Here is a 26,131-nt window from a genome sequence, read left to right as displayed (position 1 = left end):
ACACCACCATGAAAAATGAACCATTCCTCTCCAGGCGTTATCCCTAATTATTCCCAAAAATTGTCCTGCGGCGATAGGATCTATGGCTCTACAACTTTTTATAATTATTTTTTAATTTTTCTTCATTTACTTTTCCTTACATGAGTATAATTAGTAAATGTGTACAAACGATAATCATAAAAGATATGGTTACAAAACTAAAATAACTTTGTATATTACTTGTGCTATTTCAACTAAGGAACGTATCTTAGACTTTCATTTTCATTTTACATTGTAATACATCTCTAGTACTTGTGTGCGTATTTATCTTATAAACAAAACATTGTTGTACATGATTACGTCAATTAGTCAACTAACATGCGTAGCCTTGTACGATATGTTATTGTTTTTGAGCCACTTATGCACAGATGTGAGAGATATTCCTGTCCATATAACAACGACGTGTCTGCCTGCTTAGCTGGGTGGGTACGTGCTCGCCTCCCATGCAAGCGGGTTCGGGTTCGATTCCCGGCCAGGTTGAAGATTTTCTTAGCTCGGAGACTGGGTGTTGTGTTGTCCTCATCATCATTATACATCTTCATCACCGGCACGCAAGTCGCCCAATGTGGCGTAGGCTGAAATAAGACTTGCACTTGGCGACCGAACTTCCGCGGATGGTGCCTCCCAGCTGACAATGCCATACGCTCATTTCATTTTATTTTTACCAGCGATGTAATACAATGTAAAATAATGCTGGAGACTTACGATACGTCCTTTAAAAAGGTTGAAATTGGCACATCGCACAGATAATAAAAAGAATACAGCCTACTTGGACCATGTTTTCATTCTCAAAACACATTGAGGCTGTGGAGCCACACAAAAATAAAATTTTAAAAAGGATCTTTGTTCAAGAAATGGTGTAACTTCAGTTTTCTTGTCCACTGCCACTAGCGTTTTCTATCTCCGACAATACCGTCTACAATATCTACAACAGACTCACCCTGCTTTGCTAATGCCCCAATGAACACAGTTTTCCATGAGTCAGCCAATCTCTTTCCTTCCTCACTGCTTACACTTCAGGTCATGCTGTCTTCAATGTGATGCTGCACAGAACGTCAAACTGGACCTGGCACTCCCCTACTAGGGGCTGAGCTTAACGAAAGCACTGCGTAAATAATTTGGAAAGAGCGTGCGGTAACTAAGTTTGCGTTCAAGGGCGATGTTTTGCGATTTTCAGATACCACTCTCTCCCCTTCACCGAAGATATAGTCGATGGTACATTCAGGCTGTCCGAGCACACTTCACGGCCAGACCCAAACTTCCATATGTCGTCAATCACGTGTCTACGGACTGCACTCATTCATCGCAGTTGACGTTCGTGGAGTTATAACAGCCACTCCATTCACCATCACCACCTATCATTATGATACGAGGGTATGAGGACTGTCAAAAGTTGACCGAAATCGGTTAACATCAAAATAAATGGCCTATTTTTTTGCGATCGAGACTGTTTGTATGCATTATTAAAGTACTTTTATATAGACCGCTGTTCTCCACGAGAAATTTCGTCAGACGAAATTACAGACGGTGCATTTATTTGAAAGTCTCTTGCCAGGAGTCGGCGGATAAATACAATACCGCAGTGTCTGCCTTGTTTAGAAATGGGACATGCATGCGTGTCCAAACGAACAATTCATCGTACTTCTGAACAACACAGGCACTGCAATATTATATAAACTTTAAATGGCCAAGCCACATCCCCAGTCTTAGACAATAGGAATCGTTAGCTCCTGTTCCCCATGTTTTGTTGGCGCTGGGCACGTCCTTGCCTCCATGGAAGCATATTGCAAGATGGTGCAAGAGGTAACTAAGGTAAAGAGACCTGATCCCCGGGCCTCTGTTCTATACCTTAAATTGAAGATGCTACACGTGTCACTTGGTGAGTAAATGCAACGTAGAATTTACTATCATCTAGGAACGCGCCTGTTTCCCCACCATCGTGAAAGCAGCAGCGTTCACGAAGCAGATATCCGTCAAGTAACACAATAAGCGGTCGCTAGCTTGCAGTAATTACGGTAGCTGCTGTCGTGCAGTCACGCCGAATGCTTCGTTCGGATACACCACGAGTTTGTCAGCAGTAATGTGGCAAGTTTCAACGTGCCACCTCTGTTCCTGACATTTGCCCGCATCTCGTGGTCGTGCGGTAGCGTTCTCGCTTCCCACGCCCGGGTTCCCGGGTTCGATTCCCGGCGGGGTCAGGGATTTTCTCTGCCTCGTGATGGCTGGGTGTTGTGTGCTGTCCTTAGGTTAGTTAGGTTTAAGTAGTTCTAAGTTCTAGGGGACTGATGACCATAGATGTTAAGTCCCATAGTGCTCAGAGCCATTTGAACCATTTGTTCCTGACATTGTATCTCGATCCCTATGGCTTACATTCATCATCTCCGAGATTCAGCTGTCCCCATTATCTTCCACTGTCTCTGTGGGTGCTCCCTTTCCGATTTCACCGTCTTTACTGCAGGTCCCGATGTGTTTGTCGTGTGTAAAACCTGGCCTACAGCAGGAAGGTAGCTCTAACGGTGAATCGTCTGTAATTATGTTCCTTTGGTTTACAATACACTTTCATGTTAAACATCACTGAATGCCTTTCACTTACTGTTGCTTTCTCCTGTCCTCTTTTTATTAATTGTATCGTCGACTAGACATCCAATTCCTGCAAGCGGGTGACAGAAACGCATGCCTAAGGTACGAACAGAAGATCAGCAGGTGACTGACTCTCTCCATCTGACTGGGAGGATATGTTAAGCCATTCCTCATCCTTTTAATCTCAGTCGCCACCAACGAACGACATGTACGGTTTTCGTCGGTGGGGTAGTATGGAACTGTGCTACGTGAATTGCAATTTCTCTCCTGTTCTGTCATACTTTACTCTGTATTTGCATAGTCTATGCAAATCTCAACTTATTACTGCATGCTGGGGTTCCAGGTACTATTATTTTATTTATTTATTTTACGTGTCCAGGATTTAGATTTCTTTTTTTTTTTTTTTTTTTTTTTTTTTGAGTCATCAGTCTTCTGACTGATTATTTGATACGGCCGCCACAAATTCCTCCCCTGTGGTAACCTCTTCATCTCAGAGTAGCACTTGCAACGTATGTCCTCAATTATTTGCTGGATGTATTCAGGTCTCCGTCTTTCCTACAGTTACTGTCCTCTACAGCTCCCTCTAGTACCATGGAAGTCATTCCCTCATGTCTTAGCAGATGTCCTATCATCCTGTCCCTTCTCCTTATCAGTGTTTTCCACATATTCCTTTCCTCTGCGATTCTACGTAAAACCTCTTCATTCCTTACCTTATCAGTTTACCTAATTTTCAACATTCGTCTGTAGCACATCATCTCAAATGCTTCGATTCTCTTATGTTCCAGTTTTCCCACAGTCCATGTTTCACTGCAATACAATGCTGTGCTCCACACATACATTCTCAGAAATTTCTTCCTCAAATTAAGGCCGCCTATGTTTGATGGCAGTAGACTTCTCTTGACCAGAAATGCCCTTTTTGGGAGTACTAGTCCGCTTTTGATGTCCTCCTTGCTCCGTCTGTCATTGGTTATTTTACTGCCTAGGTAGCAGAATTCCTTAACTTCATCTACTTCGTGACCCTCAATCCTGATGTTAACTTTCTCGCTGATCTTATTTCTGCTGCATCTCATCACTTTCGTCTTTCTTCGATTTACTCTCAATCCATATTCTGAACTCATTGCGCTGTTCATTCCATTTAACAGATCATGTAACTTTCCTCCACTTTCACTCAGGACAGCAACGTCTTCAGCGAATCGTATCATTGATATCCTTTGACCTTCAATTTTAATTCCACTTCTAAATCTTTCTTTTGTTTCCAACATTGCTTCTTCGATGCACGGCTTGAAAAGTACAGTATCCCTGTCTTACACCCTTTTTAATCCGAGCACTTCGTTCTTGGCCGTCCACTCTTATTACATTGTCGAACGCCTTTTGCAGGTCAAGAAACCCCACAAACGTGTCTTGATTTTTGTTTAGCCTTACTCCCATCATCAAACGCAACGTCAGAGTTTACCCTCTGGTGCCTTTACCTTTCCTAAAGCCAAACCAATCACATCGAACGCGTCCGCAGATTTCTTTTCCATTCTTCTGTTTTCTAAGTAGCTTGGATGCATCAGCTGTTAAGCTGATCGTGCGATAATTCTCGCACTTGTCTGTTCATACAATACAATTTGTTAACATCGAGTATAGATTTAAGTGTTAGGACGTCGTTTCTGAAAGTATTTGTATGGAGTGTAGCCATGTATGGAAGTGAAACATGGACAATAAATACTTTGGACAAGAAGAGAATAGAAGCTTTCGAAATGTGGTGCTACAGAAGAATGTTGAAGATTAGGTGGGTACATCACGTAACTAATGAGGAGGTATTGAATAGGATTGGAAAGAAGAGAAGTTTGTGGCACAACTTGACTAGAAGAAGGGATCGGTTGGTAGGACATGTCCTGAGCCATCAAGGGATCTTAAATTTAGCATTGGAGGGCAACGTGGAGGGTAAAAATCGTAGAGGGTGACCAAGAGATGAATACACTAAGCAGATTCAGAAGGATGTAGGATGCAGTAGGTACTGGGAGATGAAGGAGCTTGCACAGGATAGATTAGCATGGAGAGCTGCATCAAACCAGTCTCAGGAGTGAAGACCACAACAACAACAACAACAATATTCGGAATTGTGTGGATGATATTTTTCCGTGAATCAGATGGTATGTCGGCAGACTCACATATTGTACACACCAACGTGAATAGTAGGTTTGTTGCCACTTCCCCCAATGATATTAGAAACTCTGATGGAATGTTATTTTTACCTTCTGCCTTATTTTATTTTAAGTCCTCGGAAGATCTCTTAAATTTTTATTCTAATAGAGGATCAAAAATGGTTCAAATGGCTCTGAGCACTATGCGACTTAACTTCTGAGGTCATCAGTCGCCTAGAACTTAGAACTAATTAAACCTAACTAACCTAAAGACATCACACACATCCATGCCCGAGGCAGGATTCGAACCTGCGACCGTAGCGGTCACGCGGTTCCAGACTGAAGCGCCTTTAACCGCACGGCCACACCGGCCGGCAAATAGAGGATCCCCCATATCTTCTAAATGGACTTCAATTTCTTCTGCTATTACGACAGTCATAGCTTCCCCTTCATAGAGGCTTTCACTGTACTCTTTGCACCTACCCGCTCTGTCCTCTGCATTTAACACTGGAATTTCTGTTGCACTCTTAGCGTTACCACCCTTTTCTGGCTGACGAGTCAGTCTTTCCGAAAATCGTTTCTTTTTCGATATCTTCACATTTTTCATGCACACATTTTGTCTTAACTTTCCTGCGCTTCCAGTTTATGTCATTCCTCAACTACTTGTATTTCTGTATTCCTGAATTTCTCTGAACGTTTTTGTATTGCCTCCTTCTGTCGATCAACTGAAGTATTTCTTCTGTTCCCCAAGGTTTCTTCGCAGCTACCTTCTTTGCACCTATGTTTTTCTTTCCAACTTAGATATAGAATCTAATTAAAATGCAACATGATAAATAAAACTACAGTACAGTGACGCCAGACACTGAAAGTTATAAGATAATACAGTAAGACACATAAAGGTTTCTATTAAACGGATTGCCAGCTCCAAAATTCCACGATTTTGATGTCCTTATCACTTGCTGGATAAAGATCTTCTTTGGAGCAAGGATCGGGCAGGTTTCTGCAGACCCAGCGATGTGTGCCCTGTGGGTCGCCACACTCACATACTTCCCCCTCAGCGGCGCAGCCCCACGTCCTCAGGCTCACCTCATATCTTAGCACTCGTGTCCCCAGTCGGTTTAGAGCCTTCCATGTCGCATAGAGCAGATGAAAGCCCGCGACAGATTCCTCTTTCATGTTCTTCCCATCCCTTTCAGTTAATGAATCCTGCCACAGCTCTGTTCGACAACCTCCAGGTGTTAACGTATTTGCTGTTGTGTGCATGAAGCTCCTTCTTGACCTTAGCCTAGGTACAGGGTGTTTCAAAAATGACCGGTATATTTGAAACGGCAATAAAAACTAAACGAGCAGCGATAGAAATACACCGTTTGTTGCAATATGCTTGGGACAACAGTACATTTTCAGGCAGACAAACTTACTAAATTACAGAAGTTACAATTTTCAACAACATATGGCGCTGCAAGTGATGTGAAAGATATAGAAGACAACGCAGTCTGTGGGTGCGCCATTCTGTACGTCGTCATTCTGCTGTAAGCGTGTGCTGTTCACAAAGTGCAAGTGTGCTGTAGACAACATGGTTTCTTCCTTAGAACAGAGGATTTTTCTGGTGTTGGAATTCCACCGCCTAGAACACAGTGTTGTTGCAACAAGACGAAGTTTTCAACGGAGGTTTAATGTAACCAAAGGACCGAAAAGCGATACAATAAAGGATCTGTTTGAAAAATTTCAACGGACTGGGAACGTGCCGGATGAACGTGCTGGAAAGGTAGGGCGACCGCGTACGGCAACCACAGAGGGCAACGCGCAGCTAGTGCAGCAGGTGATCCAACAGCGGCCTCAGGTTTCCGTTCGCCGTGTTGCAGCTGCGGTCCAAATGACGCCAACATCCACGTATCGTCTCATGCGCCAGAGTTTACACCTCTATCCATACAAAATTCAAACGCGGCAACCCCTCAGCGCCGCTACCATTGCTGCACGAGGGACATTCGCTAACGATATAGTGCACAGGATTGATGACGGCGATATGCATGTGGGCAGCATTTGGTTTACTGACGAAGCTTATTTTTACCTGGACGGCTTCGTCAATAAACAGAACTGGCGCATGTGGGGAACCGAAAAGCCCCATGTTGCAGTCCCATCGTCCCTGCGTCCTCAAAAAGTACTGGTCTGGGCCGCCATTTCTTCCAAAGGAATCATTGGCCCATTTTTCAGATCCGAAACGATTACTGCATCACGCTATCTGGACATTCTTCGTGAATTCGTGGCGGTACAAACTGCCTTAGACGACACTGCGAACACCTCGTGGTTTATGCAAGATGGTGCCCGGCCACATCGCACGGCCGACGTCTTTAATTTCCTGAATGAATATTTCGATGATCGTGTGATTGCTTTGGGCTATCCGAAACATACAGGAGGCGGCGTGGATTGGCCTCCCTATTCGCCAGACATGAACCCCTGTGACTTCTTTCTGTGGGGACACTTGAAAGACCAGGTGTACCGCCAGAATCTAGAAACAATTGAACAGCTGAAGCAGTACATCTCATCTGCATGTGAAGCCATTCCGCCAGACACGTTGTCAAAGGTTTCGGGTAATTTCATTCAGAGACTACGCCATATTATTGCGACGCATGGTGGATTTGTGGAATATATCGTACTATAGAGTTTCCCAGACCGCAGCGCCATCTGTTGTTGAAAATTGTAACTACTGTAATTTCGAAAGTTTGTCTGCCTGAAAATGTATTGTTGTCCCAAGCATATTGCAACAAACGGTGTATTTCTATCGCTGCTCGTTTAGTTTTTATTGCCGTTTCAAATATACCGGTCATTTTTGAAACACCCTGTATTTGTGCTTTATATCTGGACAGGGGATGTCTGCGGCTGTTTTGCGGATGTCAAGTGGCTCTATACCCATAGTTTGATAGATTTTGGTGATATGAGTTGACAATAACGTAGGTACATTATTTTTAATTGATGAGAACAGACCGACTTCAACTACGTGTTTACTCTCCAACATGAACCTCAAATCTGATCACTTTAATTGATAATGCAAACAGTATCTCAAAGCAAAAATTCAGTAGAGAGGGCGGTAACCGCCTGAAATTTCATGGGTATCGTTACGCTGCTATTGACTTTTATTCCACTAAAGCTTTAATTAATCCTCAAAAAAAAATGGTTCAAATGGCTCTGAGCACTATGGGACTTAACATCTATGGTCATCAGTCCCCTAGAACTTAGAACTACTTAAACCTAACTAACCTAAGGACATCACACAACACCCAGCCATCACGAGGAAGGGAAAATCCCAAACCCCGCCGGGAATCGAACCCGGGAACCCGGGCGTGGGAAGCGAGAACGCTACCGCACGACCACGAGATGCGGGCAATTAATCCTCCTGTAATCTTTTACTTTATAGTTCAGATTATTCTTTTCAGTGGGATTGAAAGTAGTTTGCATTGAATGAGGAAAGACAGTGGTAATTTGGTTATATAGATATCAATTCGTCATTCTTTACAATTATCTACTTCAGTTACTCAAAAACACTGCTTTCAGTACGGGGCTAATAACACTCATTCCTGGTGTGGTAACCACGTTTAAAATAATGAGAGCAATTAATATTTTTCTCTTATTTGGTGTCCTACCTACAGAGAAACTTCAGTCACACTATAGCTTAGGGGAATGTATTAACTTCACTATCATTCAGTATAGCAGAATACGACATAACATTCACACATAAACGCGTAAGAACTACAGGAAACGGAGGGGGAGGGGGAGAGGGGGTGATATTACGACTAATTGTGCCGGCGTACGCTGTCGGAAAACGGAGAAAAATGGAGAAACCTGAGGTGCTCATGCAACTGCACGTTGACGAATACATACACTACTGGCCATTAAAATTGCTACACCACGAAGATGACGTGCTACAGACGCGAAATTTAACCGACAGGAAGAAGATGCTGCGATATGCAAATGATTAGCTTTTCAGAGCATTCACACAAGGTTCGCACCGGTGGCGACACCTACAACGTGCTGACATGAGGGAAGTTTCCAACCGATTTCTCATACACAAACAGCAGTTGACCGGCGTTGTCTGGTGAAATGTTGTTGTGATGCCTCGTGTAAGGAGGAGAAACGTGTTCCATCAATTTTCCGACTTTGATGACGGTCGGATTGTAGCCTATCGCGGTTTATCGTATCGCGACATTGCTGCTCGCCTTGGACGAGATCCAATGACTGTTAGCAGAATATGGAATCGGTGGGTTCAGGAGGGTAATACGGAACACCGTGCTGAATCCCAACGGCCTCGTATCACTAGCAGTCGAGATGACAGGCATCTTATCCGCACGGCTGTAACGGGTCGTGCAGCCACGTCTTGTTCCCTGAGTCAACAGATGGGGACGTTTGCAGGACAACAACCATCTCCAGAGACAGTTCGACGACGTTTGCAGCAGCATGGACTATCAGCTCGGAGACCATGGCTGCGGTTACCCTTGACGCTGCATCACAGATAGGAGCGACTGCGATGGTGTACTCAACGACGAACCTGGGTGCACGACTGGCAAAACGTCATTTTTTCGGATGAATCCAGGATCTGTTTACAGCATCATGATGGTCGCATCCGTGTTTGGCGACATCGCGGTGAACGCACATTGGAAGCGTGTGTTGGTCATCGCCTTACTGGCGTATCACCCGGCGTGATGGTATGGTGTGGTCACTTCTTGTTCGCATTGACGGAACTTTGAACAGTGGACGTTACATTTCAGATGTGTTACGACCCGTGGCTCTACGCTTCTTTCGGTCCCTGCGAAACCCTACATTTCAGCAGGATAATGCACGACCGCATGTTGCAGGTCCTGTACGAGCCTTTCTGGATACAGAAAATGTTCGACTGCTGACCTTGCCAGCACATTCTCCAGATCTCTCACCAACTGAAAACGTCTGGTCAATGGTGGCCGTGCAACTGGCTCGTCACAATACGCCAGTCACTACTCTTGATGAGCTGTGGTATCGTATTGAACCTGCATGGGCAGCTGTAGCTGTACACGCCATCCAAGCTCTGTTTGACTCAATGCCCAGGCGTATCAGGACCGTTATTACGGCCACAGGTGGTTGTTCTGGGTACTGATTTCTCAGGATCTATGCACAGAAATTGCGTGAAAATGTAATCACATGTCAGTTCTAGTATAATATATTTGTCCAATGAATACCCGTTTATCATCTGCATTTCTTCTTGGTGTAACAATTTTAATGGCCAGTAGTGTAAGTCACGTTTTACACTATGAGGATTGCCACCGTATCTGATATCGTTGTCGTAAAGAAAACTGCGGTGGACTAGATGTGGTGGATTGGCTTAGCATATAAAATCTAACGGAAAATTTACAATTTGAGATACATTAATGAAACTGACTTCGATGGAGTATTATTCGATACTAAGGGACTGAAACAAACTACTTAGACGAACATGGGTTAAGTAGCACACAATGGTGGGAACACATGGACTCAGTTCAAATACGCAACTCATACGTAAGACGTTGCTTGGGCTATAAAAATCGTTCTGTCGTATTGCAAGAAATGAATAAACATTCGAATCACTCTTGACTTGGCTACCACAGGAACTACTGCTACACACATGGTCGGACCTCACAAGAGAACAGGTTAAAGACGAACGAAAGTTCTTGTAAGAGGGGCGTGAAATTTCTCAGAACCACTTTTAGAAAACATTAAGACTATTCGACGCACTCTCGTAGCTCGTGTGGACTCAGAACGGATTTCATGTGGACACGTGTTGAGTACTGTAGACCCAGTACAAGTCACAAAGGAACTAACAAAAATTCAAAATATAAATAAAAATACTCTGGTCCTGTTTCTATCTTATTTACCAAACATTTAGTAAGATTAACCACCCATAATACTCATAATTTCTACTTGTTAATCTCCACTCAAAGAACTGTAGTAAACATTAGCTTATACTTACATTACAAAGAAATTTGCATAAAGTCCAACTTCATCCCACAAAAACTAAAGTAAGTATGCAAAACCCCACGCGTTCTCTCAAATGAACAAATTTTACCAACAGTTATTCAGTAAACAGAGCGCAGAGCTGAAGCCCAACACTCATTCTTAACAGTCACTACAACAATTTCGCTGTTGCTCTATACCATAACAGTTATAACAGTGACAACGTCTTCTAACAGTTGCATGACTACAGTGACATTACACGGCACGTGTAAAACTTCATGTATGGCCATATACGACAAGTCACAAATGTGTTACGCTTGTGTCGCTATAATACACGTTCAGAAAGTATTTGTTTAATTGACAGTGATTTATTTGCGAACATCGAAATTCCATATTTCTCGTCAACATAGATTTTACGATGTCTGGAAAACTTCATCATCAACATTAAAACATCGATCTTAACCTCCTAATATCGATATTTGCATCGCACACTGCAAGTATCAATTATCATTTTAAGAATGGAAATTATACCCCTGACACAGTATGGAAGTCTAGCGAGGGGAACCATTTGTTGAGAAATTTATATTTGCAACGACAGTGATGGTTTGGGAATTTATAACAAGCAGGTATAGACACCTTGGAAATTATATTCCGTAGTAAAGTTTATCATTGTAAGTGTTGTATTGGCTACGGTGGGAGTCAGCACCGACATAAACAAGGAAGGGGAGAAGTTGCATTGGGGGGCAGCAGGAATCCAAAATTTGTCTGTACATTAAACTTTCAACTGATTACAGTGCTTTAATGCTTTAATTATAAAAATAAAATAAGTATAACTTGAGATACTGCTTGTGTCTCCTACAAGCAATTACTGTTCGCTATTACTACTCGGTCCGCAGCTCGTGGACTTGCGGTCGCGTTCTCGCTTCCCGAGCACGGGGTCCCGGGTTCGATTCCCGGCGGGGTCAGGGATTTTCACCTGCCTCGAGATAACTGGGTGCTGTCGTGTCGTCTTCATCATCATCATTCATCCCCATTAAGGTCGGAGGAAGGCCACGGCAAACCACCTCCACTAGGACCTTGCCTAGTACGGCAGTGCGGGTCTCCTGCATCCACATCGTCCCCTACGCTCCTCGGAGTATGGGGCCTCGTCTTCATTACTACTCTCAGAACACAAGCTAAGTAACGTCTTCCTAATACTCAGCACTGAAGCTGCCGAAGTCTGCGACCGAACTGGGCCGACTAACAATGAGCGGCTGGTTATATCAACGATGACAGGGGTCGCTGAACTCTTGTCTTCCTCGAGGTGTGGCGCCGCCCGCTCTTTCCATTGGTGAGGGGGTCAGCGCCCTCTCGATGACGTTTCGGGGTGCTGCGCTGGTCGGTGTGTAGTCGAATTTTTAGGATTGCACTGTATGTGAATCTGTAATAAATATCATTGTTAATAAAAACAGTGATCGAAAATAAATTCGATGACATTAGCACTGTGGTGTGTCAAGTGCTGGAAAATCAGGTCACGAAGAAATCCTATAGATGCGTCAAAAAGGATTACAGCTGAACATTATTCAGGTTCAGGCGAACACAAATTAGCACTAAGCCTCTGAAATTAAATGAAAAGTCTTATATACGTCTCTGACATGCTTTGAGATTGTACTGTTTTACGTTCTCATTGACTGGAATTTTATGATTTACAGCGGCAGGACTTTTATCGCACGAAAACAACACACTGGCTATAGCCGTCCCCCTGGCGTTCTTATTTCCAGGCCGTTTCTCGCGGAAGTGCTCGCATACTGGCTTTGTCACGGGGGCCACCGCCCTCTGCACATTTTACGGCTGCAGCTTCTCCAGAGCGGCCTGCGGTAGCGCCCGCTGCTCTGGGATTACTCGGTGAGTCAGCCGGAGTAACGGCCCGTCCTCCAATTGCGCTGCTGTGTGCACGGCCGGCCGCGTTTACGCCGGTCGTCGTCAGGGGAGGACTCGCAACAGAGAGGCCACGTCTCGCTTAATACGCGTCACCAGGGGGGGGCAGAGAATGCTGTCGTTCAAATCACGTCCCTGCCGCTGCCAAACGCCCAGCTTCAAGCAACTGTAACATAGGATGCCGACCCGTTGATAAACAGAATTAACGCGAACCCCACCGAAAAAAACATCATCTCTGTTGGTTTGAGAGGTGGCATGCCTTTACGATGCACACAGTGACTTGTCCTCTCTCATATTTATATCTTACTCCGAGTAATTCGATTTGGTGAAGTATTGTCATTACAAGGCTAGTATTGAGAACTCAGAAGACATGAATATTTTCCTCTCTAATGGCATGTGGGGAAAAGATGCTATTGCTTCACATGCGGACTTCCCACGCAGCGTCTCTCGTCACCCTGGTAGTCCAGTGACAGGCGGGTTCTTCTGATCTTGAAAGTGTTGTGCCGATGGATGTGAGGGAGTTGAGTGGATGCTGTCCAAACGCCGATATTGTCATAAGAGCGGGTGCGACACGCCCACAGGGGCCTGAAGGAGCGGCTGGGGTTAGAGATTCCGTTACTTAGCAGAAACTTACTGAAAACACTTTCTGACGGGCTACCAGGGAGGCGTGGGAAGGACTTGTGTTCCCAGGCAGTCTTGGCGGGCAAATTTCCGCGTTTTCTGCAAAATCATAACTGTGATTGGGTTGCTCAGGGGATAGCTCCGTGACGTAGCAAAATCGGCGCAGAAATTGGCGCCGAGTATCACCATTGGTGGAATAGTAGTGCTTCGGCGATAGAGTGGAATTTTCCGCCGGTTTTCGAGTTGCTGATTGGCACGTTCTAACCACGGCCACCACGTCGGGATGTCGAAGCAACCATCCATCGCCTCCGGTATGCCAGATAGTGTCCTTGCAGTTAACAATACAGCTTGGTAATGTATGTCCGCAGCACCGGCAGATTAGGGAATTGTGCTATGTGGCAATCAGAGCTCAGCAGAGCGTGCCTGTTCCCGTTTTTTCTAACGTGGTTCTTTCTTCCGGGTGTTCTTTGTCTGAGTTCTCACTACTGTAGCAGCAATTAATGTTTGGTTGGCTGGGTGTTTCTCTTAAGATTTCAGTTGTAAGGAATTGGCTCCACATACCACTTGGTCATAAATGTCACGTTTATAGACAACTTCACCTTCACAGCATTTATTTATATCCAGTTTGACGTATTGTAAATGTTTCATGTGTTTTGTTAATTATTTTGAGTTAAGTCATAATAAATCAAATTGATTTTTAGACAGAACTCTCATTCTGTTGATCAGTAGAGCAACCCTTTCCTTTCTCTCTACGTTAGTGAAACTTTCCTATATCAAATTAATTTCTATCAAATTAAATTTTTGCAGGTGCCAAACTCTTTTCTACTCCACTTACAGGGTCGATTACAGTCAGTTCGCGTTTCTTCTTAATCCATGTGCAACAGCAAAAGTCGGAGTTAGAAAAGGGGGGGCTTAGAGCATCATTTTCATATGAAGATTCTAGAAGAATTTAGTGTTAAATACACTGCTGGCCCCGGCACATTGAGGATTAATTGCTTTCGTTTGATTTCTTACCCTCATTTATCTTTGTATTTGCATCACAATGAAAATGTCTGCAAAGCAGTGCAAATAACAATGGAATGCGCTTGTTGGAATGAGATTTATTTTAGATATGAATACGTGGTTTCACGGCTCTATAGGGCGTTAGTGCAGATGTTGTGATCGTTAGTATCTTAATACAGAGAGGTCCAGAAAAATTTAGACTGTCTTTGATGGCTAACATCTCTGGACCAAAATGACATAAGTTGGCAACTTTGCCAGGTAGGGTAGTCCAGTGTTTTCTCAGCAGAACCTGGCGAGCATTATCCAAAAAACGACAGTGCAGCAATGAATGATTGTCGTTTGAGCTACGCAAGGCCGTATTGAAGTGGGACTGGATGTACTGGAGGTACAACGGCAATGGCGTACTGTGTACGGAACGTGGCCATCAACACGAGCAACAATTTATCGTACTCGGAATCGATTTGAAGCTGTTACGGATGCGCATAAGGAAAGGTCTGGCCGACCAAATCCATCAACACGTCCAGCTACCAGCGCTGCTGTGTTTCAAGATTTTACTAGGTCGCCCCAGAAATCTGTGAGGCAGGGTGCACATAAAAGCGGGGTAAACCGATCAAGCGTACGACGAATTCTGATGACTGCCAAGTCGAAAGACTACATTCCAAGATAGCTGAATGCTATAAATGAGGAGGACCCTCATCGAAGAGTGAATACTGCGAGTGGTTTGAAGGCATGCTTGGCCAAGATGAACGGTTTGCATGGTGGGCTATCTCATGTGACAAGGCACAATTCAAACTGAACGGTGCTGTAAACCACCGCAGCTGCGTGTACTGGCCTCCTGAAAATTCTCAAGTTCACGTGGCCAAACATGTTAATCTAAGGGGTGTTAATGTGCGGTGTGGTCTGTAATCGCGCAGTTTGATTGGCCCATTCTTCTTTGAAAGTACCGTAACTGGTGAGATGCACCTTCATATGCTGCAGACACCGATTTTACCTGCCATCCGGGAGGTGTTTGGAAATGAAAGATTTAACCTACAGCAGCACTCCTCCTCGCTACCACAGATATGCCAGAGCCTTCTTGGATGAAAATCTACCTAGACGATGGATAGGTCAAAGAGGAGCTGTTGAGTACTCACCACGGTCTCCAAACATTACATCTCTTGAGTTCTTCCAATGGTGGACCTTGAAAAACGAAATTTATCAACAGAAGCCAGCTACAGTGAACGAGCTACCAGAATTCATCGAGGAGCCGACAACATTGACAGCTGTAGTTCGGTCAACAGATCAGCGACTTCGACGTTGTTTTGCGTCTAAAGGGGGATCATTTCTAACATCTATAATAATCTTCTCTCAGTGCAAGAATTGTAACGACACGACATTTTGTTTCATTAATACTGATGTCGACATTTTGCTGGAACCCTCTGTATGTATCCACGTCAATGTTTTAGTTGTTTTTTTTCTGCGCATGACTCTCTTTCCTCAAATATGTCATGTAATTTACTACCTGATGGATTCTACATGGTCGTAACCGTACCACTAAATGGACGGCGCCTGTCAATATAGACTAACAGTTTTAAGTCAACGAGTCCACCCTTCAACACCTAACCTACTGCCCAGGATAAAGTAAAAATCATTGGCTTGCTCTTGGAAATTTTGGAAATTTGTGGTAAGTTGCTATGGGACCAAACTCCTGAGGTCATCGGTCCCTAGGCTTAGACGCTACTTAATCTAACGGAAGTTAACGTACGCTAAGGGCAAGACACACACCGATGCCCGAGGGAGGACTCGAACTTCCGACGGGGGGCAGCCCCGCGAACCGTGGCAAGGCGCCTGAGACCACGCGGCTACCCCGCGCGTCGCTTGGTTGTGACACATCCATTTAAATGTTCTATCCAACCTAAAAACATACTGCTCCAACTAACTGTAGTTAATATCTGCAAATAAACTACATACTGATTTAATGTTGTCCAGAACACTGTTCTCACATACCAATAAAAATATCTGCACTTAAACCCCTAACCCCCTACGTATTCTGATAAAATTTTCTCGAGCTTCCAGCTAAGTCAAGTTTTCGGCCGAGTGTTCCTCTGTCATTGGGAAGTAGTGCTGCTTCTGTCCTCATACAGCAATACTGCCGTCTGTGACATCACTGTTGCCTATTCAATTGGCACATAAAATAAGATTTTCGTGTATACGCAAACGTCAGCATATAAAAGCATACCGGCTGCAGTTGTTGCAAGCGGGAGCTTGAGCTTCGTTCTAACTTTTGCAATGAACTTCAGCGGCTACTGAAGAAAGACAGTTCTTCACTGAAGTTATTTTTCAGTTAGCAAGGCACGTTTTATGTGACTGGAAACGTGAATCACTGTAACGTGAATGTTTTTAGCAGAACACTTTCGTCATTCACCTAAATTGTAAGCCTTTGTGTCCTTTCCTCTTCAAATGATTATGGACCTTAGAAGAAGCGCGGACGAGGACAAATAAACAGCACAACCTAACAAATGAAGCATTACACTACGAGCCAACGAAAAAATATGACAAACACAAACTCGTCGTAATCGGAAAAATGGATAACATCTGTCAATTTTGAAACGCGAAAAATTTTTGAAGAGAAATACCAGGTTTCTGTTCTACGAATGGAAAAATTCGATTATCACCACTGGAAGCACCTCTACCGAATCAAAACACATTCTTCAAAATACAAAAGCTTACAATGACTTCTTTCGGTGTCACTTCCATCAAAATAACAGAGGCAAATCTATCACAACATGGGATCATCCAATTTTTTTTTTTTTAGATCTTATACCTTAACAAGTATTTCAAATAGTTGGAATATGTTTTGAATAAGGAACTTTTTATCACTTGTAGTTTAAAATTTACATTTTTATTCCAACTTCTACACAACCTCATATCAACAACCCAAGCGAAGCTGGGTGCTCCATCCAGTATCGTAACAGTTTTTTTTAGCCCGGTACGTAGTTCATCGCTTTAGCGTAACTTCTAACAAATTCATTTAAGGAAAATAGTGTGCAGAATTTGAAAACCATTCGTCTACAAGTATGAGAGGCCCATACGTCACGTAATTAGTTTAAGAACTACGGTAGCTACAGTCTCACACCTTTCACTATAAATTCGAAGCGTGCATTTGTAATTGTCAATACTTCTCTTAGCGCCACGGAAATTCGAGCGTGTAAAATGAAGGAATGCTTTCATTACCGCCAACGTCCCGGAAAAATCCGAAAACACAAAAAAAAAAAAATGCAAAGAATTCCTGTACAGAACAAAAGGAATGTGCCACAAGGAGATCTTTCAACGTGTATTTAAATACTTGGGGTGTGTTACACAGCTGTTTAAGTATTTTTCCAAGCATATTGAATATGAACCCAACTGAGTCGTGCTTCGCTTCCAGTACTATGCTTAAGGGAGTGTTGTCGAAGTGCATACCGTTTTTACGTCTAGTGTTCACTGAATTAATCTTGCAGTTCTTTCTGAATGCGTCAGTACTGTCAGCAACAAATCTCTTGATGGAATATGCGTAAAGAGACCCGAGAGTTAGAATTCTGAGAGACCTGAACAACGACCTACACTACGTTCGCGAACTGTCACCAAACGTCAGTCTAACTACCCTTCTGTGGGCTATGAATATTCTTGATGAATGCACAGAATTGCCTCAAAATGTAATATCATACGAAACAAAAGCATGTCAGTGTCAGAGACGGTGGAGTAATTCTTATAGTGATGACAGCAGCATTCAGTTTCGGCACAAGATCTTCTATTGTGCTGTTATCGTAGCCTTCAGCCTGAGGACTTTTTTGATGCAGATCTCCATGCTACTCTGTCCTGTGCAAACCTCTTCATCTCCGAGTAACTACTGCAATCTACATCCTTCTGACTCTACTTACTGTATTCCTCTCTTGGCCTCCCTCTACGATTTTTACTTCTTCCCTCCCCCATCCCCCCCCCCCCCCCTGCGTCCCTCCAGTACTAAATTGGTGGTGCCTTGACGTGTCAGAATGTGTCTTACAAACCCACCCCTTCTTCTAGCCAGGTTGTGCCATAAATCCCTTTTCTCCCTCAGTCTATTCAGTACCTCCTCATTAGTTACTTGATCTACCCATCTAATCTTAAGCATTGATCTGTAGCACCAAATCTCAAAAGCTTCTATTCTCCTCTTGTCTATACTGCTTGTCGTCCATGTTTCACTTCCATACGTGGCTACGCTCAATACAAATGCTTTCAGAAAATTCTTCCTCGTACTTAAATCTATATTCAATGTTAGCAAATTTCTGTTCTTCATAAATACTTTTCTTTCCATGGCCAGTCTACACTTTATATCCTCTCTACTTCGCCCATCATCAACTGTTTTGCTGCACAAATAGAGAAACTTATATACTACTTTAAGAGTCTCATTTCATAATCTCATTCCCTCAGCATCACTTGCCTTAATTCAACTACATTCCTTTATGCTCGTTTTGCTTTCGTTGATGTTCATTTCATAATCTCCGTTCAAGGCAGTGTCCATTTCGTTGAACTACTCTTCCTTTGCTGTCTCTAATAGAATTACGTCATCGGCAAACCTCATACGGTTCTAGGCGCGCGGTCCGGAACCGCGCGACTGCTACGGTCGCAGGTTCGAATCCTGCCTCGGGCGTGGATGTGTGTGATGTCCTTAAGTTAGTCAGGTTTAAGTAGTTCTAAGTTCTAGGGGACTGATGACCACAGCTGTTAAGTCCCATAGTGCTCAGAGCCATTTGAACCATTTGAACCAAACCTCACAGCTTTTATTTCTTCTCCTCGAACTGTAATTCCTGCTCCAAATTTTTCTTTGGTTTCTTTTACTACTTGATCAATGAATAACGTTGAGGATAGGCTACCGCCCTGTCTCACATTCTTCTCAATCACTGCTCCCCTTTCATGCCCATCGACTCTTACAACTGCCACCTAGTATCCGTACAAATTGTAAATAGACTTTCGCTCCCTGTATTTTACCCCTGTCAGCTTTAGAATTTGAAAGAGTATTCCAGACAATATGGTCAAAAGCTTTCTCTGAGTCTACAATTGTCATAAACGTAAGGTTGCCTGTTCTTAATGTATCTTTTACTAGAAGTCTATAACCGCTCTTTTAATTTAAAACAATATTAGCAGGCTTATTCTCATATAGGGGATAGATAGTCGATAATATCGGAAATAATTAATAGCACTGAAAAAAATTTTGGTTAAAATTATCGATGTATAATCTCTCGTCAGAATAACGCCCGCAGCAAAAAGGCGCATCAGGGAAATAGGAGAGGGTTTAACCCGGCTACTTTTGTTTCTAAATTCTATTATCTAAACCATGTGTGGGTATTGTTAGTTCTCTTGTCTTGTTTCTGCGCTCTGAATATGTTTACGCAGCTGCGGCGTGCGATATCTCGCATTTCCGTGTGATATAGTTCGGAAGGGATCAGGGCACTTTTGTTAAACAGCAAGAAAATTTACTGTAATTAATTTATACGGGACAGACTTTTGCCGGAAGCTGACGGACTAAGAATGAGGAATTGTGTGCGCGAGAAAAAGTAGCGCTCATTATTAAATTCTATAACATGCCGAATAACCGATAATAAAATCTGTGGACTGTACGAAGGGACGTTAAATTGAATATAAGAACGAACTTGGACTCTTAGCTTTGTGAAAGTTAAAGCGTACGAAGTTTGAATGACTGTATCAAAGTACAATAATGCACCATAGTCCTTGCTATAATATCTTTCAGTGACGAACTATAAAAATCAGGGACATTTTAGTTGCCGTAATTGCTGAGAGTAATTGTAGGATCTACTCTCCTTTTCTGTATATACAAAACGCAATCAATGAAGATCATTTAATTATTTTTAAACGTTGTTGATAAAGAACTATAGTGATTTCCGCAATAGCGTATGTGTTACTCAAGGATTATCATAGAAAAGCTGGAAGCTATATATCTGGGTGACGGAAGGTTCGATTACGAAATATTACTAAGCGTAAATTGTGACTTAAAAGCTAACTAGCATTTCATTTCCAATCGGACAGAAATCATACAAAATCAGAAATAGTGCGGATAAGTAGTAACGTCGGAAATAGAAAGTTGAAACAATAACTAACATACAAAGACGTTATTAACTATCTTGTCTTCGGTGACGCAGCAACAAATGAAGCAAAAAGTCAACATTAATTATTATGATGAAAACCCTAAATTTAGTCGCCGTTACAGTGATGATGTTTGTGGCTGCTCCATCTGATACGTAGATATAACGAAAAGTCGGGCATATACAGTAGGTAACAACGATATAGAAGTCGTCGACAGCAGATCGGCGGAGGGGAGGCTACAAGTCGTAGAGTCAGTATTGCCTTGCGTGTTCCTACATTTCACCTGAATCCAAACTGATATTCCCCGAGATCGGCTTCTACCAGTTTTTTCAATCTTCTGCAAAGAATTCGGGTTATTGTTTTGAAACCGAGACATATTAAACTGATACTTCGGTAATTTTCACACCTGCCAGTATTTGCTTTGAAACTTCCTGGCAGATTAAAACTGAGTGCCGGACCGAGACTCGAACTCGAGACCTTTGCCTTTCGCGGGCAAGTGCTCTACCAACTGAGCTACCCAAGCACGACTCACGCCCCGTCCTCACAGTTTTACTTCCGCCAGTACCTCGTCTCCTACCTTCCAAACATTACAGAAGCTCTCCTGCGAACCTTGCAGAACCAGCACTCCTGAAAGAAAGGATATTGCGGAGACATGGCTTAGCCACAGCCTGGGGGATGTTTCCAGAATGAGATTTTCACTCTGCAGCAGAGTGTGCGCTGATATGGAACTTCCTGGCAGATTAAAACTGTGTGCCGGACCGAGACTCGAACTCGGGACCTTTGCCGTTCGCGGGCAAGTGCTCTACCAACTGAGCTACCCAAGCACGACTGACGCCCCGTCCTCATAGCTTTACTTCCGCCAGTACCTCGTCTCCTACCTTGCAAACTTGCACGCGAAAGGCAAAGGTCCCGAGTTCGAGTCTCGGTCCGGCACACAGTTTTAATCTGCCAGGAAGTTTCATATCAGCGCACACTCCGCTGCAGAGTGAAAATCTCATTCTGGCGTATTTGCTTTCTTTGGAATTTGTATTCTATTATTAATGCATAAATGTAACATTAATGCCTCTCTCAAATACTTTAGTCAAAATATTGGTCTCTATTAATAATCATTTTGCATTTTGTATGTACTTGTCAAGTGAAATTAGTGAAATGTATAGAAACTTCACAATTTTTTCTCGATTTATAGCAGTGTGTAATTGTAAAAATAACTGTCACTGAAGTTTGTGAGAACTTATTGATGAATACGCAAAGTAAAGGAAGAAGGAAGACTACTTCTGAAAACTCTGTCGATGGCGAGGTCACTGAAGCTAAAACTAACCTCAAGGTAGGGCACTGAAACCGTGTCCTAAATGTCGCTCACATACTTCAATACACGCCGTGCCTGTACAACCAGAAAAAAAATTGTGTTAAGTGACACGCTATGGAAGACTATAAACTTACGTCTACAGAGCCATTGCTTTGATCTGTTACCTGGCATTTCTCCTAACTACTGGGACAAAGTGAAATTCTGACGCAGTCTTAATTTGTGTCCAAGATATTGGGTCTCCATGTCGCCGATGTATGACCTCCATCAGCGCTCTTCGTATCTCTACAGAGTAACGAGGCGGCATTTTGACCAACTGCTCGCACGAGAACAATCTCAACTTAATCGGGTAGCCAGCCTCACCAAAACACTCCGCCAAAATTATTTACTTAGCACACACCTAAACGTATTACCCCACACGAGGCGAAATAAACTGTGCACTATCTCTTCACATTACAGGGTAACTACAAAAAAATCATTGGTTACCTACACGATCACGCCTTCATCTCCTGTCACTCGTCTTTCAAACTATGAGCGGCCTTGGAGTGATCAGTGTAGCTACACCCACTTTAAATTTAACATCTGTGTCATTTCACTGACAACCGCACTTTTTATAAAAGAAAAATAAATTAACATCCTGGGTGATATACGTCAGTCTTTCGTTGGTGCAACATCGTTAGTCAATTAGTTCTGGTAACTAGGGGTGCACGGAGAGGAAATGTTTTCTAAGAAGCCGGAACAAATTATTTTTGTTTACTGTGCCGTCGGGTTGGCTTCCTGGGAATTGTTTATGTCTTTGGCCGTCGCAGCCGTCTAGCTGTTTCTCGAATGTCTGGAAGCAACGAAGCAGGAAGCTTGTAACCACCGTCTGTGTTTGTATTTACTTTTCGACTTTTCAACGACCTCCCAAAGTTTCCTCCTATGTATTATGCAGTCTTTAGCCAGCGCTCGGTTGCAGTAGAAATTTATACCAACGTCATAGACCCCTTAAGCAGATTTCACCCGTTCTTTTAAACACTCTTCTGTAGTTGATCGTCTTCTATGTGCATCTGCATGTGTATTAGACAAACCACTGTGAACTGCGTGCAGTTTAGGGTTTCTATCTGTTGGATTCCCGCGTGGAATGCGGAAAGAATGATTGCTTAAATGTCTCCACGCGTGCTCTTTCCTAATACCAATAGGTGAAGTCTAATATTAATTATAAAAGAAGGCTAATGAAATTAATATAATTAAAAAGGTATTTGGTCACAAATGTGCACAAAGAAAACTATTTGTGTATGTAGCCTTTAAGAGAGGTAAAAGGAAATAGACGCACAGACCTAGAAAAGTTCCTTCTGTGTCTCACTTATCTGGTTTTGGAGTGTGTTCGCCCCAGCTAATTGACCAACAGATCAACAGAGAGTGCAAAACTGCTGCAATATCTGATAACGCAAAGAAAGTAATAAGACCCTGTGACTCCTGATTGAACTGCGGTGGCAGTGTTGACATTAATTGATTCAGAATTTATCACTTTTAATTAAAAAGGGGTGCACATTGATGTTACGTTCAGCTATTGAACACCAGATGCAAATGTTGAACATAAAATTAATTAAGAAAGTGACTTGGGATTTCAACTACTAGACTGAAAACAGATGCAGTCGATTAGCACAAATTTATTTTAACTCCCGATCTTCAATCATGACATTACAAGACTCTCCTACCAGGCAGTGGTAATAAATTGCGTTTACGTGGAGTAAAACGCGATAAATCAAAATTAATTCCTATTGACTGACCCAGGCGTAATGTGAAGTGCGAGAAGAATTCCCCAATACATGGCCAATGAAACCCTCGTGGAAACTTTGCCGATGTGATCCAACAAATTAATGAGCCGGAGCGGGTGCAATATCACTGAATACAGTGTGGCGGGGCGTCGTCGTTGTGAGGACGTCGGCCAGCCTCATGGAGCTGCAAGGCTGCGCTCGTCTATTCACTCCTAGCTATCTTGCTCGGTACATAGCTGAACCAAACTTTCTATCTCCAGGCTCAATCGTTCCATTTGCTAAGTCCTAAACTGCAGAGATGCTCACTCTTTCTCAGGCAAGCCGAGTAAAGAACGCCACGTCCGCACTCAAGGCAAGCTGGGAACGGAAGTCCACTATGGAGACTTCTCCCAGTCAGCTCTTCACCTCGGTTTCCCCTCCAGCAAAATCACTTACGCCACTTGCAGCGCAAGTCGCGTTACTATGCGTCACTTCCCAGTGCCGACCAACGGCTGCTCTGGGAAGTGAACAAATTCCCACAAAATTTCCCTTCCCCTCAACGTCTGCTATTTAGCTCCTCCAAGGCCACAAATCAACGTTAGCATTTGCACAAAACACCAATTTTTCCGGAATTCTGACTCCCAGGAGAGTACTTCAAGTTCCTTGGTCCTACGTTCCCATCAGAGGCCGGCGTATTTCATTCTGTCGCTCTTCACCTGATTTACTTCAGGCTCTGCGGACCGTGAATTCAGCGTGAAGTTGCTATAGTCACGAAGACGCATATTTTGGCCTCTGTTGACCGCTCCACCATAGCTTTGCGTGGCTTTCTCGCATGTTTCACTGAAAATGGGACGACGGACATTTATCAACAGGCATACAAGTTCTCCATCTGCTTCCCAGTACACCAGCATGGGGTCGACCACCCACTCACTGTCACTCATCTTAAGGCAGCTGGAGGCCGCGCCCTGTTACTGCTTTCTCAGAGCTTGAGACGCCCTAAGCTGCCTATTGTCACTTCCCTTCACCGCTTCCCATGCGGCCACGTTCAACTCTGAATACTTCCCTGGGATAAACTAGCCTCCAGTAAATCGACGCGTTTCCACAAAGTTTTCATGTTGTGTGAATTATTTTACATCACCCGACATTAATTATTCCAATACGACCATACTATACCCTCTACAAGATGCATTGTGCCTTGTCAGTCATTTTTGTTCGGCCCTACTGTTCGCTCAACGTGAGTTAGGTGATCTTTAATGATTTCATGTAAGGGGCATAGTTCTTGCCATCTTACAGTCATATTGCTACCAACTTCCACCCCGTGTACCGATCAGGTGCTATTGTAGAAATGACACACGAAGGTAACAACCTGTCATCCAATCGCATTCTATGTTGCAGATCATTCTTTTGCAGTAACACACGCATACCCACTGCTACAATCTCATAACTATAAGGTCATTGATGTTTACAGCAGTGGGAAACAAAACATCGTAGTAACGAAGCCTACGAGGAAACACAAGTAGTCAATGTTGTTTATTGGTGTCGGGTTTTTTGTTTATCTTACTTTTGTCTAAGAATTAACGTAACTAAATTGGTGTTCATTTGCCGGCGTTAACATAAAAATTGAAGTAAGTTCCTAAATTTCAGTTCATCCACTTTTAATAGCTTTGACGTCCATTATTGTATGGAAATTATATTTGTTTTAGGCTATCCCTCGAAAAAGTACTGTGCGTGGACACTGGAGTTGGCTGTCACCACAAGACGGAGGACAGGGCTGTTTCTCCATGATTTTGCAGAGGAGTTATCCATGGCCGCTTTCAAACACACGAGACACAAAATAATGGGCTAGACTCGCAAGCAGCATTTACATCATTTTGGAAGCTCTCAGATGCGAGGCTAGTGCCATTGGCGCGAAGGCACGAGACTGGGGTGTTTGAAGGTGACATCAAGAGCCCAGAGTGAGAGCGCACTTTTTTTAGTAGTAGAGGAATGCTGTATGCCTTGACTGGCGTCTGAAGACGACTCAGCGGGACTTTGTTCTGGATGGAAGCCTCATTATACGACTATAGTGGTTCAAATGGCTCTGAGCACTGTGGGACTCAACTGCTGAGGTCATTAGTCCCCTAGAACTTAGAACTAGTTAAACCTAACTAACCTAAGGACATCACAAACATCCATGCCCGAGGCAGGATTCGAACCTGCGACCGTAGCGGTCTTGCGGTTCCAGACTGCAGCGCCTTTAACCGCACGGCCACTTCGGCCGGCTATACGACTATAGTGCTTTCACAATTTTTCTATTGGCAAAAGGTACTGCTCAGAGAGAAATAGAGGGCAAGCCAGAGAGGAAAGACATTATGAAAAGTTTGGAGGTGGACCGAGTGGATTCGATTACGGACTTCAGCTGAAGCGGACAGCAGTGCAGCTGAGCCATCCAGCATTGGAACCAGCTGCAGCTGTCGCGATGCCGTTTTTCAGATGTCTCTGGATGTGACTGGACCGTGCACAGTGCAGAGTGCAGGGCAATTTGTTCCAGAGGCAAACAGCAGCAGCAATGATAGTGTGTGTCAATGTTTATATTTTATGAATTGGTACAGATAAGTGGGCCTCGTGTTTCCACTGTGATGAGATGACAAGCAATTAATCTCTTGTGTGAGATAGTGAGGTGCTCTCGCGTTTAGGAGCCTATGAAGCAGACGTAGTGCATGAAAATCATGTAACTTGTCAGGCAACAGCCGCCCTAATTGAGAGTG

The sequence above is a fragment of the Schistocerca americana genome, chromosome 2, assembly GCF_021461395.2.
Source record: "Schistocerca americana isolate TAMUIC-IGC-003095 chromosome 2, iqSchAmer2.1, whole genome shotgun sequence".
In the NCBI taxonomy this organism is placed as follows: domain Eukaryota; kingdom Metazoa; phylum Arthropoda; class Insecta; order Orthoptera; family Acrididae; genus Schistocerca; species Schistocerca americana.
The sequence above is the reverse complement of the archived record's forward strand: the minus strand, read 5'-3'. Positions refer to the sequence as shown.